A 17,702-nucleotide genomic window follows, 5' to 3' on the forward strand; every position below is an offset into this window, starting at 1 on the left:
AACGGGGAATGTAGACCAACTAAGTGGGATTATTACGCGAAAAGCATAGGAGCCTCTAGGTTAAGGTCATGCTTCTTGTAAATCGTCGAGACAGAAGTGGCTGGTATGCCAATTTCCTCAGACTTTTCAACCGCATCGATCAACTGGATCTTTCTTTTCAGCGATAGGTTTGTCATTATAGTTGTAGACTTGACTTGGAGTCTTGATAAAATTGCTACTAATTAAGAGGGCCATTACATAGGATAGCCTGGGATTGGAACAAAAGAAATATCTTGAACTTGAAGTTGCGACGATGTAAAATGTCAGAGTGAGATGGATAAATCAAAATATTGGATGTACTTGTGTACATTGAGTGGGCACGGACACCAGGCAAAGCACCTACATCACATCGGTGTACGCCAATCGTTCGCGGATATTCTTAACTAATGAAAATTCTTACTGGTAGCTTTTTTAACCGATGGAATACTTGTTTATTTGTGATTTTAGTGTGGTAATGAGAACATCGACTTAAGCGACATCGACTTATTTGGAGTTTTTTTTTTACTAATGTTATATAGGAAGAAGGGGGAGGGACCAAGAAAAAAAAATCGACTTAAGCAAGGTCGACGTATCCAGAGTGCACTGTAGATGCAGTCTATAGATGCTCCTTGGTCTAATGCATCAGTCCATTCATCCATGACTCGTAGTAGTTACAATGTTGTTGATCTTCCAGACATGAATACGTATTGTTTTGAAGTGAAGAGGTTGTTGTTATTTAGGTGAGTAATCATATGAAAGAGCCTTGTCTGTCGGAAAATTGTAATATGTATCGCCAAACAGGAATCATGTTAATATCTTGTTCTACATTTTACGCGTTGCAGTTGGTCAACGACCCTTTGTTAAACGCTTTGAACACGTTTATGGATATAACTTTAACACTATATAAATGCTCTAGTTAAAGGTGTGTAGGCATCGGTAGCCGGGTGATTTAGGCGCTGTCTGTACGAACCCATTTGAAATACCAGAAAATTTTATCCTATTGTTTCACTCCTCCCTTGTGAAAATTGGTATCTGATCATTTACATAGTAACAGAAAAAAATAAATGTAAATCGCCTGAGGTTGATGGTGTAAAAAATTACATGTGCTACTGGTTGGGGTACGTAATGGGAGCGATCTATATTCAGGGTTTCGTCCAACCAAGTCATCAATCACATAATTTGTTGCTTCCCAATGATAACGTTTTCGCAAATTGGCCGGGCTCTGTGCACGATACCCGAATGCTCAGACTGCCACTGTTCGGGGCATTTGAAGGAAACCAGAGGCCTCTTCAAGGGATCATACCAGGGGCCAGTGGGTATATGATCCGCCCATGGCTGATGACGCCTCTCAGAAATCCTCGTACTCGCAGTGAAAAGCAGTACAACCATGCACACAGCGCAACTCGAGCACTGATTGAGAGATGCATTGGCGTGGCAAAACAACGCTTCCATTGCTTGCGAGCAGGTCTACGACTGAAACCAACGAAAGCTTGCAAGGTCATTGTTGTCTGCCTAATGCTGCACAACAGAGCCAGGCGTTCTCGCCTCCTTCCACCACCTCCAGATTCTTCTGAGTCTGAATCAAGCTCGAACAGCTCTGACTCTGAAAATGACATGGCTGAAGACAATCCTGACGATACAAGGACAGCTGTTTTAGCGCAACTCGAGGTCGAATGGGAGGTAATCAATAAGTGCAAAGTATTGTCTGAATTTATTTTAGTGATTCCCCTTGTGACAAAACCCAAATAAAATGAAGCTGCCTATATTTTTCATGGGAAATAGGAGAGATACACATGGAATAAGATGGGAACTTATGCTAATCTTACCCCTGTGAAATTTGACGAAACTAGATACCAGACAAGTACGTAGTTAATTTCTCAAACAATGAGTTGTTTTTAAAAATTAGTAGACTTTGCAAGTGAATATGACAAGAAAAAATGTATTTCCCTTTCCATTTTCATGATTGATATATTGACATCAATTGAAAATAAACAAACAAAAATAAATATTAAGTTTAAGTTTAGTCATTTATGTAGTTCACATGCTCAATGTATTTCACAATTCTTATGTCTTGGCTGGTACCTTATATAATTACAATAACATTGTAGACGTACGCATACTATTTGACTTGCACCTATCATTGACAAGGTGTCGTGAATAGATTTTCACATCTCGTTATCAATAGAAAATAGTGGGTATCTAGTACAGTAATATGCCGTTATGGTATGGATCTCCATTGAAGTGGGTATCTAGTAGTAGACTAGTAGTAGTAGAAGTAGTAGTAGTAGTAGTAGTAGTAGTAGTAGTAGTATCTAGTAGTAGTAGTAGTAGTAGTAGTAGTAGTAGAGTAGTAGTAGTAGAAATAGTAGTAGTAGTAGTAGTAGTAGTAGTAGTAGTAGTAGTAGTAGTAGTAGTAGTAGTAGTATCTAGTAGTAGATCTAGTAGTAGTAGTAGTAGTAGTAGTAGTGCTATTAGTAGTAGTAATGATAATAATAATATAATATATGGTTTTTATATAGCGCCTTACCCCGTATATCAACTAGCTCAAAGCACTTATTAACATTAACAGTAAAGTGGCTACTTTCACTCAAACATGCAATATGAAACAAAGCAATATATAATTCTACAGTGTTACATATTAAAAAGAAAAGTTTTAAGATGTTTTTTAAATGATAATCTGCATGCTTACTGTCACTGAATATATCTTGGAAGGGAGTTCCAGATAAGGGGTGCCGAATATTCAAATGCATGCTCGCCAATTTCGCGAGTCATTTTTGGCTTCACAAGTATGTGATTATCAGACTTTGATCTCAGATTTCTGGATGGGGCGTAGAATTTAAGCATGTCATAAATGTACCCAGGACAATCAGAGTGTAGTGATTTGAAAACAATAGTACAGATCTTATATTCTATACATTTCTCAATAGGAAGCCAGTGGAGTTCTCTTAGCAAATGCATTGCAGATTGATTTCTCCTCTTTCTATAAATAAGCCTGGCAGCATCGTTCTGGGCTTTCTGAAGGGATTTTATTTTGTCTTTATTGCAATAATCTAGCTTTGACAATATTAGAGAATAACTAACAAGGCAAAGATGTCTCTACATGTTACGTGTTGCTGTTGGTCAGGGACCCTTTCTAAATCACTTTGAGCATTTTTAGTGGATATTGCGCTATATAAAAGCTCATGTTTTTGGGTTTTTTATTTTAAAAAATTCATTACTATAAAACCAAATCGACAACATAAATATTCGGTATGTCCTCTCTGTAGAAAAATCTTGGCATGTGATCATTGTCAATCTGTTTTTTAGTAAGTTATTTATGTTTTAATTGTTATTGTTGGCTGAAGAAGGGTTTTGAGCCTGAAATATTCAGTCTTGGTAGTTTTGTTATTTTTTAAAGCTGTTATATGTTAATTTTTAAAAATAACTTTTTACCATCCACATCTCTTTGATCAGCTTAGTATCACTTAGATTCAAAGTCACAAGCTTTTGTCCAATCACCCACACATGTTTGGACCGATATAGAACAATATAAATTGATTTGTAACACAATTTTTTTTCCCACTTTATTCACAGTTGGTCGAGGTCATGGATTTTCCGAGTTGGACGGTGTCCAGTTCAAGATATCTGACAAATATTCATTCCAGCCAGTCGTTACTGACATTTTAACCAACAAGGTTAGATTCCAATTTATGACAATGAATGAACAGAAGGTCTATTTTATTTTAGAAAATGTTGAGTTTTTTTGTCCAACAATAAATCAATTTCAGTACTCGTTGAATCCTCAGATATAAACCGTCTAATGGAAGCAATCTTTTTTAGTTGGAAAAAGAGAGATCTAACCAAATTATTAACCTGAAGCTCCATCGACAGTCCAGAGTCTAAGAATGTGCCAAGGTTTTTCACTTTGTCAACAATTTGAATGGAAGCGTACCCCAGCTTCAAATCTGTTTCACTTTTCCACTTCCTGTTTCCCACTTACAGCACCTCCACTTATCATCATTCAGTTTCAGTTCTGTTCTCATTCATCCATTTCTTAACACTTTTTAGTGTATAAAAATGTTAAGTTACTTTTGCATATGTGTATATAATTATCCAGATAAATATATTTTTTGCTATTTCTGTTTTTTTGTTTTGTTTTAAAGAATGTCAAAAAAACTGACATATGGAAGTTTTTATGAAATTAGATATGGAAGTTGTTATGAAGTTTGATGGAAGTTGTTATGAAGTTTGATGGAAGTTGTTATGAAATTAGATATATATTGGAAGTTGTTATGACATTAGATATGGAAATTGTTATGAAATTAGATATGGAAGTTGCTATGAAGTTAGATATAGAAGTTTTTATTTTCAATAATTTTGGATCTTTGCATATATTCCGTCCCCACCACTATAAATGTTTTTGGAAAAAGAAAATAAATCATAATTTATTTTGCTCTATTTTTTCATTTCAGCTGAAGCCCCTTCAATTGAATGACCAGACTTGGAGTTCTATCTACAATGTAAGCTTTTCACTTGAAATAAAATTTGAGCTTTTCATATAGCGCAATATCCACTAAACGTGCTAAAAGCGCTTTACAAGGGGTCCCTGGCCAACAGCAACATTTAAAATGTAGGACGGCACATGATGCCTTTTAGGTGATATTACAAATTTTTTTTCAGACAGAGACAATGCTGTTTACGCCCAGGTACTCATTTTACACCTAAGTAATGCGAGAGATGTGAGTAAACAGCCTTCTCCTAGGACTCAACTATGCGCTGAGCGAGGCTCGAACCCAGGACATTCTGATCCGAAAGCGAGTGTCATACCACTAGACCACATAGCTGCACATCTTGAAGAATTCTTGAAATGGAATATCTAATTGGAGATGGCATCCAACTACCTGTACAGTAGAAACTGATATTTATATTATTAAAAGGCAGTTAAATAAAAAGTATTGGGAGCCTCTGTCATAATAGTTGTATAAAAGTTGTGAAACCCAAAGTCAATCAATGCTTGGACTGTCATATGTGGTTCTCTATTTTACATGATTAGCATTTGAAACTTTCAATGAAAGGGTTTTTAGTTTCAAATGTTGTTGTTATGCAATTTGTTCTTTGAAAAATTTGTTGTGAAGGCTAAGGTTGTGAAGACAAGTGCCTTCTCACTCCCCCTCATACCCACACTCCTCCTCATGCCATTCTGTGTGGCATAGGGGGTGTGGGTGTGTGTTTCAGCAGTGAATAATGTTCCCTTTTTTTTTTTCCATCAAAAATTCATGCATAACTTCATCAATCTACCAAACCTGGATGTGCAAATAATGAGATCAGTTTAGGCTTCATCACAGTTTGTGTCTCTTGTCATGGATGTGCAATGAGATCAGTTGGCTTCATCACAGTTTGTGTCTCTTGTCATGGATGTGCAATGAGATCAGTTTAGGCTTCATCACAGTTTGTGTCTCTTGTCATGGATGTGCAATGAGATCAGTTGGCTTCATCACAGTTTGTGTCTCTTGTCATGGGTTCGACGAACTTTTACGGCTGTCCCGTGTAGTTTGACGAACACATAGTGCACTGTACTTATATTTTATAAAGTGCAAACCCTGGGTCACGACATTGCCTGGGACCTGAAAAATATGCCGTTATTTGTGGGTGTCGTTATTCTGGGGTTTTCAAGATAGTGGATATATGGGGATGTGGTGAGACCCGTGAGTTTAACAATGGGCTAGGCAGAATAATGCCTGTCATAAGACATCCAACCACGTTAGAATGTGTATTTTTCCTTTTGACAAAGGGTTTGCAGTTACACTTTCACCATCCAATGTGTATTGTCATTGTTTTGATCGTAAATAGTGCTCAGTATACTCGTCACAGACTACTTAAAAGACAATAGGAAAGTGATAAATTAAGGAACTGGCACTGGTATAAGATAAAGATCTGAATCTGAATATTGAATGTTTCTGGCAGTTAAAAATTGAGCTTTTAAATAGCGAAATATCCACTAAATGTGCTCAAAGCACTTTACAAGGGGTCCCTGGTCAACAGCAATATTTAACATGGAGGACGGGACATGACGCCTGTTAGGTGATATTACAATTTTTGGACAGAGATAACACAGTTAACGGCCAGGTACTCTTGTCCATTCAGAAAAGTGAGTGGAGCAGGTACTTATGTTGATAATAACAAGAAATTTAGAAAAATACCAGAAGACAATAGAGAATAAAAACTTTATGGCAATGGGGGTTTGAACCCACAACTCTACTGTGATGACAACTCTGCCTGAGACGTTTGCTATTGACGCCATTTTCCACGGGTGGATTGTCATTAACTTCTGAATGTGTAACATGAATAATTCTCCTCTTATTTTCAGTCTCCGTACTGAAAAGTAAACGTCAAAAACAATTTAGAGGCCCTGTGAATTATTTTGGTTTAGACCAGTTTTTATTGTTCCTTTATTCTTGTATAGATTCAGTTTGTTATTGACTTCAGCCAGGAGAAGGTGATTTTGGAGGATACCAAACGGAAGTGCTTTTATCAAATTCGATTGACAAGGGCATAAAATATAATTTACAAGGGGTATAACTCATTATAACTTCCAACAAGATAACACATTATGAATTATCTTTCCCAATACTAATAATATTAAAATTCTCTATTTCAATTTCAGTACTCTTTTGAATTGGAGAACAAGGTTTTGAAGAATATGGAGTCCAAGATAAACAGTTGATATGTCTGACAACAGCCAACAACCCTCTCTACAACTATTGCCATCATTTTTATTTTCATCTCAAATGTTTTGTGCATGTTCAAAATTTTAATCTTCTTCTTTCAGCTTGTCCCGCATTTTGCAAGGTTGCCATAATTCTTACTTATTTCAACTTTTCCTCTTCCTGAGCTGACCCTTAGCACTTCCTTGGCCACTTCACGGATTGTATCAGCAGTTCTTTTCCATTCCTTTGGGAAATCAATTCCTAGTCTTCCTTTCACCGTTGTAGCAAATATTTCTCTTTGCTCTTCCTATTTTAGTTTCCATCATCATGTTTTTCCCTCACTTTGTTTCTCTTTCCAAATGCCACTTTCGCAATAACAATCTTATGTTACGGTGCCACTCTCTCTCCCGGCAAACTGCCACAATCTGATTACTTCCTTCAAATTTCTCCTCCAGTACAACAGGTAATCCACTTGTGTCTTTCTCACACCACTTGAATACGTCACTTTGCTCAAAATTTTAATATTTTATTAAAAGAAATTTTATTTACATTGAGTTTTTAAAATGTTTATATCATTGCTTCCTTGACTCACTGTAAGCCAAAGCTATTCTTTGTCTAGTAAATCATCTGTTATGCCTTGTATTATTTTTCTTTTACTGTATAATATATGATTTGTAAACATTTGAGTGTGTTCCTCTTAGTGGAGACCTGTGTTTATGTCAGGATGAGACATTTAGGTGACCTCAAACTGAGTACACTGATAGTGTGCTCTTGGAATCTACATCTGTGTCCTATTTGAAACAATTCCCCTTTGTCTTCCTTTTTCTTGGGTACTTTAATTGTCTTCCTTTTTACTGACGCTGATATGACCTAAATGTGTTGCAAGCGCTGTAAAACCATTAAAAACAAACAGAATCCCTAATGACTTAGTGTAACTTGTTTTTGTCCTATAGTATAGAGCAAAGAAAAAATTATCCCATACATTTGGCACGTGTTCTTATTTGCAGGTCTGATAACCAAAATTGATATGGTCTCAATGTTACAATGGAAAAGATACTCTCAAACCATCACCAAAATATCCTCATTACAACAATGTTAAATCAAGCCCATATTGTGTTGGGTTATTAGACCTGCAAATATGTTTTTGTTTTTAAGGGTTTTACGGCACTTGCAACACATTTAGGTCATATCTGCGCCAGTAAAAAGGAAGAAAATGGGATAGTAAAAAGTTCTAGAATTACAATTAAAGCAGCCAAGAACAAGCAAGACAAAGGGGAATTGGTTCAAATAGGGAACAGATGTAGATTCTAATAGCACACTATCAGTGTACTTAGTTTGAGATCACTAAATGTCTCATCCAGACACCAGCACATGTCCCCGCCAAGAGGAACACACTCAATTGTTTACGAATCATACATATTAAAAGGAAAAATAATACAGTGCATAACAGAGAGATGATTTACAGCAGTTTTTAAGTCATTTAGTGTGGCTATGTGGTCTTGTCCTCTATGACACTCGCTTTCGAATTGGAAGGTCCTGAGTCGAGCTTTGCTCAGCGCATAGTTGAGTCCTTGGAAAAGGCTCTTTACTCACATTCGCTCACCATACTCAGATGTAAAATGAGTACCTGGTCGTTAACAGAGTTGTCTCTGAAAAAAATTGTAATATTGCCTAACAGGTGGCATGTCTAGTTCTGCATGTTATGTGTTGCTGTTGGTCAATGACCCATTGTAAAGCGCTTTGAGCATGTTTAATGAAAATTGCGCTATATAAAAGCTCAAGTTTTATTTTTTCTTATTTTAGCATTAGTAAAATGGAAGATGTTAGAATAATGAAAAGATTTAGTGACAGACATTAGATATCAAAGAATGTTAGACGAAGGGGACACCAGATTAACAACATCAAAGATATGAATTGATTCAGAATTCCATAGCCCACTTAGATGTGTAACCACCCCAAACACTATGTACGAAAATCAACTCAGAATTCCATAGCCCAATTGGATGTGTTAACACAGAAAGAGATATAAATTTTTTTGTTTTTAAGGGTTTTACGGCGCTTGCAACACATTTAGGTCATATCAGCGCCAGTAAAAAGGGAGAATATGGGATAGTAAAAAGTTTTAGAATTACAATTAAAGCACCCAAGAAAAGGTCAAGACAAAGGGGAATGGTTACAAATTGGGAATTGGTGTAGATTTCAAGAGTATACCATCAATGTAATTAGCTTGAGATCACCTAAAAGTCAATGTACTTAGCTTGAGATCACCTAAAAGTCTCATCCAGACGTGAGCACAGGTCCCTATTAAGAGGAATACACTCAAATGCTTACATTATAAATTCAAAACAACAAATATAATAATACATAACAGAGAGATGATTTACAAGGAAAAAAAATATCATCTCCCAAAACAATAACTATGCATTTGACTGTTTCCCTCCCAGCCAGGACTCCGGCTTGGGCCAAGACAAAACCAAGTAATCTCATTTTTGACAAAGACAGAAAACATGTTGGAAAACAGATATAAAGGGATAGAAGACAGTATGTACCTCCTTGTCCACTATGGGAGGTCAGGAACCCCACCCAGAAATAAATAAATAAATCTGTGACTTAACAGAAACAAACTCGAGTAATGAAAGGTTAAAAAACTGTAAATGACAATTGTCTTTAATAAGTAAACATTTATGGAATTAAAACAGTCGAGAAATAAACTAAAAATGATAGAAATTAAACACAACACATTCGTTTTAATTCTATCAAAATAAACTAACTCCATGCAATAGCATTAGAAGTTGAAAAGGTACACATCATCAAAGACGCTAAATCACAGTGTGGGACATTATTTGATATTTTGACATCACTGGAGCAAGAGTAAAATGTCAATACTGTATGTTTGCTTTGCGGCGCTTGTGACACATTTAGGTCATATCAGCACCAGTAAAAAGGAAGAAAATGGGATAGTAAAAAGTTCTATAATTACAATGAAAGCACCCAAGAAAAAGTAAGAAATTGGTTCAAATAGGAAACATGTGTAGATTCAAGGACTTGAGATCACCGAATTGTCTCATCCAGACACAAGCAAGGTCCCCACTAAGAGGAACACTCTCAAATGTTTACAAATCATTTATATATATAACAAAAATAACACAGTGCATATCAGAGATTACCCTGTGTTGTGTCCAGGGTCCCTCAACAGAGAAGATGCAAGAATAGCCCTACGCCAAGCCAGCGTGTCGCCCTACGCCAAGCCAGCGTGTCGTAATAATAATACAATATTTTATTCATCTAAAAACTGGAAATTCGTTTACAGACATGGCATGCATAAAAATGTGTAAATATAAAGTTAAGAATTTATGGTGACATATATATATATATATATATATATATATATATATATATATATATATATATATATATATATATATATATATATATATATTTTATATATATATATATATATATATATATTTATTATATATATATATATATATATATATATATATATATATATGTAAAAGGCGACTAATGGTGTGTGCTCCCCCTTTTTGAGTCACCTGGTCCTCCAGTTTGGGGGTTGTCAAAGGGTTAACACCCCTTCCGTAAAACTCAAATTATTAGTTACAGAAACACAGACGGACAAATAATAATAATAATAATAATAATCTTTATTGTCCAAATTAAAGGCAATTCATGTGAGGTAAACAATGCTCAGTTTGGTTCATGGTATGAACATCAACACATTTACAAATACAGACGCAGCCATACACGAACATACACGCTTCCACATTGTTTCTACACATGTATACAAAAGAAATGAGCGTACATACAAACACTTATACATACATACATACATACATGCAGACATACATACAAACCAGCATATCATCGTATATGCATGCCTACATTCATACATACATACATACATACATACATACATACATACATACATACATACATACATACATATATACATACACACAGACACACACACAGACAGATAGAACGATACGATATATTTGCTGGGACAGCAGATAACCATATTATAAATATAGTGTCTTATATTAAGAAGAAGATGGCAATGATTGTGATGATGATGATGATGATGATGACTACGATAATGATGATGATGATGATGATGATGATGATGATGATGATGATGATGATAACGACGGCGGCAATGTCGATGATGATGATTCACGACACTGCATCTCGTTATTTTCATTGGTTGTCTCATTTTTCCACAGAAGATTTGTTAATTAATTTTATGGCGGTTGGAATGAAGGTTGTCTTATGTCGATTTGTCCGACATTTTGCTTCTAGATACCGTCTTCCGGAGCGCAGAAGTTGGAATTTTTCGTTCAGCGGATGCCTCTTTTCGTTGATAATGTTAAAAGATTTCTTCTCAACTGCATTAATATAAGTTGTGTCAAGGCTTCTAAGGTCTGTGTTAATTATTTTTGAAGCCTCTCTGAGGGTTCTATGTAGTTTGGATTTTTCTTTTGTTCCACAGCTTCCATACCACGTTGTGATGCCAAACGAAACGATACTCAATATTAATGACTTGTAGATTTGTATCATGGTCTTTCTGTTCACATTGAAAGACCTTAATTTTCTGAGTATATACAAGCGCTGGTTACATTTTTTGATGACATTGTAGGTGTGCGATTCAAATCTTAGACTGTTATCTATAATTACACCAAGGTATTTAAACGTTTCAACAGTTTCAACCGCCTGATTGTTAATTTTTGTTATTTGTCTTGCTCTTTTTCCTATTTTTCTGTGATCAAACAGTTGTTCCTTTGTTTTTGTTACATTGAGCTCTAGACAGTTATCGGCACACCATTTGCTGAATTTACTAACTTGCTCAGTGTATTTAAATTCGGAGACGGAATCATTGAGCAGGCCGAGTATTGCGGTGTCATCAGTATACTTGATGAGTTGGCAGTTATCAAAGCTAGCCACACAATCGTTTGTATAGAGGATGTAAAGTAGAGGTGAGCTTACACACCCTTGTGGGCATCCGTTTGAAAGAGTTTTTACTGATGATATATTTGAGCCTACTCTGACATGTTGGGGGCGATCGATGAGAAAGTTGTTATACCAGTTGATGAGGTAATGGGGAAGGTTTAGAGCATGCAGCTTACTGATTAATATGTTGGTTTTCATGGCATTAAAGGCAGACGAAAAATCGACGTATAGGATTCGGCAGTAGTTGGCGGGTGAAACATCCAAGTGATTTGATATTGAATGCATCACTGTGAGGAGTGCGTCTTCCACACTAAGATTTTGTTGGTAGGCAAACTGATATGGATCAAGTATGTGTTGGTCATATATAAATTGCAAATCAAATCCTTTTTTTTTTTAGCTTGGGCGACCGAAGAGTTCCTGCAATGACAGAATTTATGAAGGACAACGAACAAAGCCAAAAGGACTCTGCTGACCCGATGGCGTCTTCGCCAAACAAACAGCTGCGAATTGCGTCGTGGAACGTTCACACCAAGAAAAAGCTCTCAAGTTGTGATGGAGATGAGAAGGTACAGCTGCATATATTAGGAGTAAGCTAACCCACTGGATATGATCTGGACAGAAAACCCTCAAGACTGGGGAGATTTTATTTGCAGGGAGAGGTCGGCATTCATACACAGGGGGTTGTTTGTTTTCAAGAGTTTTACAGTGCTTGCAACACTTTTAGGTCATATAAGTACCAGTAAAAAGGAAGAAAATGAGATATTAAACATCTTTTAGAATTACAATCAAAATACCCACGAAAAAGTAAGACAAAGGGGAATGGTTCAAATAGGGAATAGATGAAAATCCTAAGAACATACTATCAGTGTTCTTAGTTTGAGATCACCTAAAAGTCTCATCTAGACACAAGCACAGGTCCCCACTAAGAGGGGCACACTCAAATGTTTACAAATCATATATGAAAAAGAAAAAAAAAATACAGTGCATAACAGAGAGATGATTTGCAAGGAAAAAAATATAATCTCCCAAAACTAGCTACCCATAATTTGACTGTTTCCCTCCCAATAGGGTATCCGGTCAGGGCCAGGACAAAACCAAGTAATCTCATTACAAGACAAAGACAGAAAGCAAGTTTGAAAACAGATATCGGGGGATAGAAGACACAGTAAGTACCTCCCATTATGGGAGGTCAGGAACCCCACCCAAATACACAGGGAGTAGGAATAATTCTAAGCAAGTTTGCCCAGAAGTCGCTGAGAGGATGGGAACAATACAGAGAAAGGACCATCATTTTACACGGAGTAAGAATATCAACTTGAACATTGTACACATCTATGCCCCAACAAATGACGCAACAGATGAGGACAAAGATACATTTTATAGTCTGCTACAAGTAATTGATAAGTTACCAAGGAAGGACATCGACATATTGATGGGAGATGCTAATGCTATAGTGGGACATGACAACATAGGTTATGAAGGTATCATGGGTCGTCATTGCATGGGAGAGATGAATGACAATGGTGCGAGATTTGCAAATTGTTGCGCATTCAACAGTTTGGTGATTGGAGGATCAGTGTTTCCCCATAAAAGGATACACAAGGCAACTTGGGTCTCATCAGCATTCATCAACAGACTTGCAGAGAAAGCAGAAGCAGCAACGACAGGAGGACACATGAGGATTCTTTATCAAACTACCAAGACACTTGCTGGAAAATATGGGAAACCAATCCACCCACACTCTCTGACTCCCAGAATGTCAAGGTCATATTCATCCATTTCCCTTGTTACTGCTGATTGGTGTTCTCTGTCCAATCCACCCATACTCCCTGACTCCTAGAATGTCAAGGTCATATTCATCCATTCCCCTTGTTACTGCTGATTGGTGTTCTGTGTCCAATCCACCCACACTCTCTGACTCCCAGAATGTCAAGGTCATATTCATCCATTTCCCTTGTTACTGCTGATTGGTGTTCTGTGTCCAATCCACCCACACTCTCTGACTCCCAGAATGTCAAGGTCATATTCATCCATTTTCCTTGTTACTTCTGCTGCGGTCTTCCCTTTTCCACGTGTTTCTCATGATTCTTGTTTAACTTTTTCCTTGACTGCTTTTTCAATAATAATTCGCCTGTATTGATGAAAATCACTCATATTTTAGTTTTAGAAATCTTAATAAAATTGATGCAATATCGTTGATCTTATTTACAAAACTGATGGGTTCGATCTTCTTTGTGCCATACGGTAAAATAAGCTGCAAATAAATGATTGTCATGTGATTATTAACCAGTTTTTATAATATCAATGATGTTTAAATTTAGACAGACTGTTCTACAAACAATGTTTATAGTAAAAGGATTTTGATGCAAAGGCAAAACACAACACAATTTTGTTTTCTACTTTGAAAACAACAAATAAAAAGTAAAAAAATCTTGCTCTGATTAATTGTATAAACATATAATATAACACATGTATCATTAGATGTTTGTTTGTTTGTTTGTTGCTTTAGGTCTCTTCCAACACAATTGAGGTTATATGAGAGACCGCTGAAACAAAAAAACAAGCAATCTAACAAAAAATAGTACAAATGTAAATCAAAATCATAACCTAAAGATATCATAAGCTAAATTATAAATAACCAAGAACAAACAGGCAGAAGATTTACAGAAAAAAAAATATCCCCTGTCAAAAATACAATCAGATGAATGCAACGTGTATCATTAGATGAATATAACACATGTATTATTAGATGAATATAACATGTATCATTAGATGAATATAACGTGTATTATTAGATGAATAGAACACACGTATTATTAGATGAATATTATAACACATGTATCATTAGATGAATATAACACGTGTATCATATGATTCATCATATAATTCATATAATACATGTATCTTTAGGTGAATATAACACATGTATCATAAGATGAATATAAAACATGTATTATAGGATGAATATAACACATGTATCATTAGATGAATATAATACATGTATCATTAGATGAATATAACACATGGATCATAAGAGGAATATAACACGTGTATTAGTAGATGAATATAACACATGTATTATAGGATGAATATAACACAGATATCATAAGATGAATATAACACTGTATCATTAGATGAATATAACACTGTATCATTAGATGAATATAATACATGTATCATGAGATGAATATAATACATGTATCATTAGATGAATATAACACAAGTATCATGAGATGAATATAATACATGTATCATTAGACGAATATAACACAAGTATCATTAGATGAATATAACACGTGTATCATTAGATGAATATAACACATGTATCATTAGATGAATATAATACATGTATCATTAGGTGAATGTAATACAATTATTATTAGATGAATATAACACGTTTATAATTAGATGAATATAACAAATGTATCATTAGATGAATATAACAAATGTATCATTAGATGAATATAACAAATGTATCATTTACACAAACATAATTATATCCGTGTCATAATCCAAGAATCATCATAGTGTGACCAGCAATAAAATGGAGAAAACACCAAGAAATATTTTTCAGTTTTGTACTACACAACCATTCACTAATTTAGAGTTCAAAATTAAAAAGCCATTTAAAAAAAGCTGTTTCAAGCATTGAACGATATCACACTTTCTACTCTCATGCAAAAATTTAAGTAGATAGAAGTTTAAAATATCAAGTCATGAAAACCACCCCTGTCTCTTCATCCACCAATAAAATCTTAATTAAAAATAAGTAATACAGACACGAGGCAACGGTAAGCTGTTATTTATCCATACTTCCCTTTTTGGATATCAAGGCAACTTGCCTTTTCTGAGGTGGACAAAAGGCATGTTTGAAAGATGAATTTGATCAACGCCTTTTGTTTAATCTGAAATGGAACATTTTATGTTTCAGAATTACATAATAAAAATAAAATACTGTGTTACAAAAGGTCTGTCCAACATTGATGTGTTGTAATTTGTCAATAACGCTTATTTACATGTTTTCTATAGTTCCCATGAGTTTCTCACGCAATTATTCAGCCACTCTGTTATCTTGAAAAATGAAAACACTTCACCTAGTTATGCCACATGGCAAAGTCGATAAAATCATATTTTGACAGTGTGTTGTGTTAACACAAAACACACTTAGCGACTACACAATCCAAATACAGCATAACTTTTGAAATTTTAACCAAAACTTTTATTGTGGCTTTAACATGGTAAAGTTGGAAAAATTCTGGTGGTGATCGCACAATTGGTATGGTCAACTCTGGGATTGAAGTTTCTGTTGTTTCCAGGCACTTTGGTGGCAAAAAGACTATTCAACATTAAGTTCATCATTTTAATGACACTGGTTCAGTAAAAGACCCTCCATGAAGTGGCAGGCCAATGGCGACAAACGAGAGAATGGACAGGTGGATTATACACCAACATAGACAATACCCGTTTTTGACAGGTGCAGACACTGCTGGGAATGTCGGTGTGTCTAAGAACACGGTTTTAAGACGTTTGGGAGCTCACGGTGTTCATGCCTATTATCCATTAGGGGGCTCACAAACATAATCATCTTCAATGGGCTCGTGAACACACTGGATGGACACAGAGATACTGGAAGAACATACCCTTTACACATGGGTCACAGCATTTAATCAATCACATTGACAGAAGAGATCATGCCTTTCACTGAAGAGGCCAACATAATGCTCAACAGTACATCCGATCAGCTGATTGTTTTGGCGGCAGAAGTGTAATGGTTTGGGGAGGAATTTCTGCTCACCATCGAATGGCTATACTTCCAATTAAGGCAACCTGACTGCAAAGTCATATTGTGATGAAATTCTTGTTCCCCAGGTTTTGTCAGACATTGCTGAGCATGAGGCAACATTTCAGCATAACAATGCTAGGCCTCACATTGTGTGAGAATTTCACAGGAGCTTCTTTAAAATCACAATATTGAAGTTTTGAACTGACCATATCCTTAGACGTCATCCCAAAGATATTAGGTTGGATTAAGGTCAGAGGATCTTGATAGATCCTCTGACCTTAATCCAATCTAATATCTTTGGGATGACCTGGATAGAAATACAAAGAAGGAGGAGACAACCACCACAAAATAGAGGGCAGCTCATAGCAGCAATGCAAGAGGAAATGGCATGGAACAACACGAAAGAACATTGAGAAAGCTCATTCAGTCCATGAATTGTCAGTGCTGTGCTGTATTGGAAGCTAGAGGAGGACACGAGGTAGTAGGCAAACTTGAACGCTGAATTCTTCCAAGTGAGTGCATTAAAAATTATCTCCCTTAGAAAGTTTTCATGTATTTGCAGCTGATTTCGTCATGTCACGTCCAACATGTTAAATAATAAGTGTGGAAAGTTTCAATTTGTTAAAAGATTTTAAAAGTTATACAGCATCAAAGTTGAAGTGGACAGAACTTTTGAAACTCATAATGATGATGATAATAATAATAATAATAATAATAATAATAATAATAATAATAATAATAATAATAATAATAATAATAATAATAATATATTCTTTAACAAAAAATAGGGTTAGGGGTTAACATTGTCCGTACAGCCCATGTTAACAATTTTGCCAATGAGCACAGAATTACAGGCAAACCTAAAATAATTAAACTGATATGAGAGTAACTTGCAAACCTATCTTAAATTAAGGGCAATTATATTCCCTGTTGACTTAAATGGTTATTTAGAATATCTGTGTACTCTCATTATCATCGGTCATGTGACATTGGGAATGGCTATCTGGCCACACCTCCAGGCTTTAATACCGGACCACTTTTGAACACTGATGGTTAAAAGATTTGTCTCATTCTATGTTTTTTATGTATATAATGTAATAGCGTTTATTTATCCGCAAATATAATAAGAATAATAACAAAAATAATAATTATTATTGCTATTATTATTATTGTTATTATTACTATTATTATTATTATGATTATTATTATAATAATATCAAATCATCATCATCATCATCATCATCATC

At 35.4% G+C, this 17,702-nt stretch overlaps 1 protein-coding gene and 1 long non-coding RNA gene across 3 annotated transcripts in view; one reads left to right on the top strand and one right to left on the bottom strand.

Moving 5' to 3' along the window:
• Positions 1–1,749: 1,749 nt before the first annotated feature.
• On the top strand, positions 1,750–7,252 carry LOC144964957 (uncharacterized). Its single transcript, XR_013643949.1, has 4 exons — positions 1,750–1,879; positions 3,592–3,692; positions 4,470–4,517; positions 6,662–7,252. It is a non-coding gene; the product is annotated as an uncharacterized LOC144964957 (long non-coding RNA).
• A 3,096-nt stretch (positions 7,253–10,348) lies between these two features.
• Positions 10,349–17,702, bottom strand: part of LOC144964956 (retinol dehydrogenase 13-like) — an 18,729-nt gene continuing 11,375 nt past the window's right edge. The window contains exon 8 of one of the 2 annotated variants that reach the window (XR_013643948.1): positions 10,349–15,577. The gene's annotated coding sequence lies outside the window, so the exon portion shown is untranslated. Of the gene's footprint in view, positions 15,578–17,241 lie in introns of those variants that run through there. The other variant, XM_078899770.1, reaches the window with a different exon arrangement.

The sequence above is a fragment of the Berghia stephanieae genome, chromosome 2 (genome assembly GCF_034508935.2).
Source record: "Berghia stephanieae isolate SIO BIC M18660-M18661 chromosome 2, UCSD_Bste_1.3, whole genome shotgun sequence".
Taxonomy (NCBI): domain Eukaryota; kingdom Metazoa; phylum Mollusca; class Gastropoda; order Nudibranchia; family Aeolidiidae; genus Berghia; species Berghia stephanieae.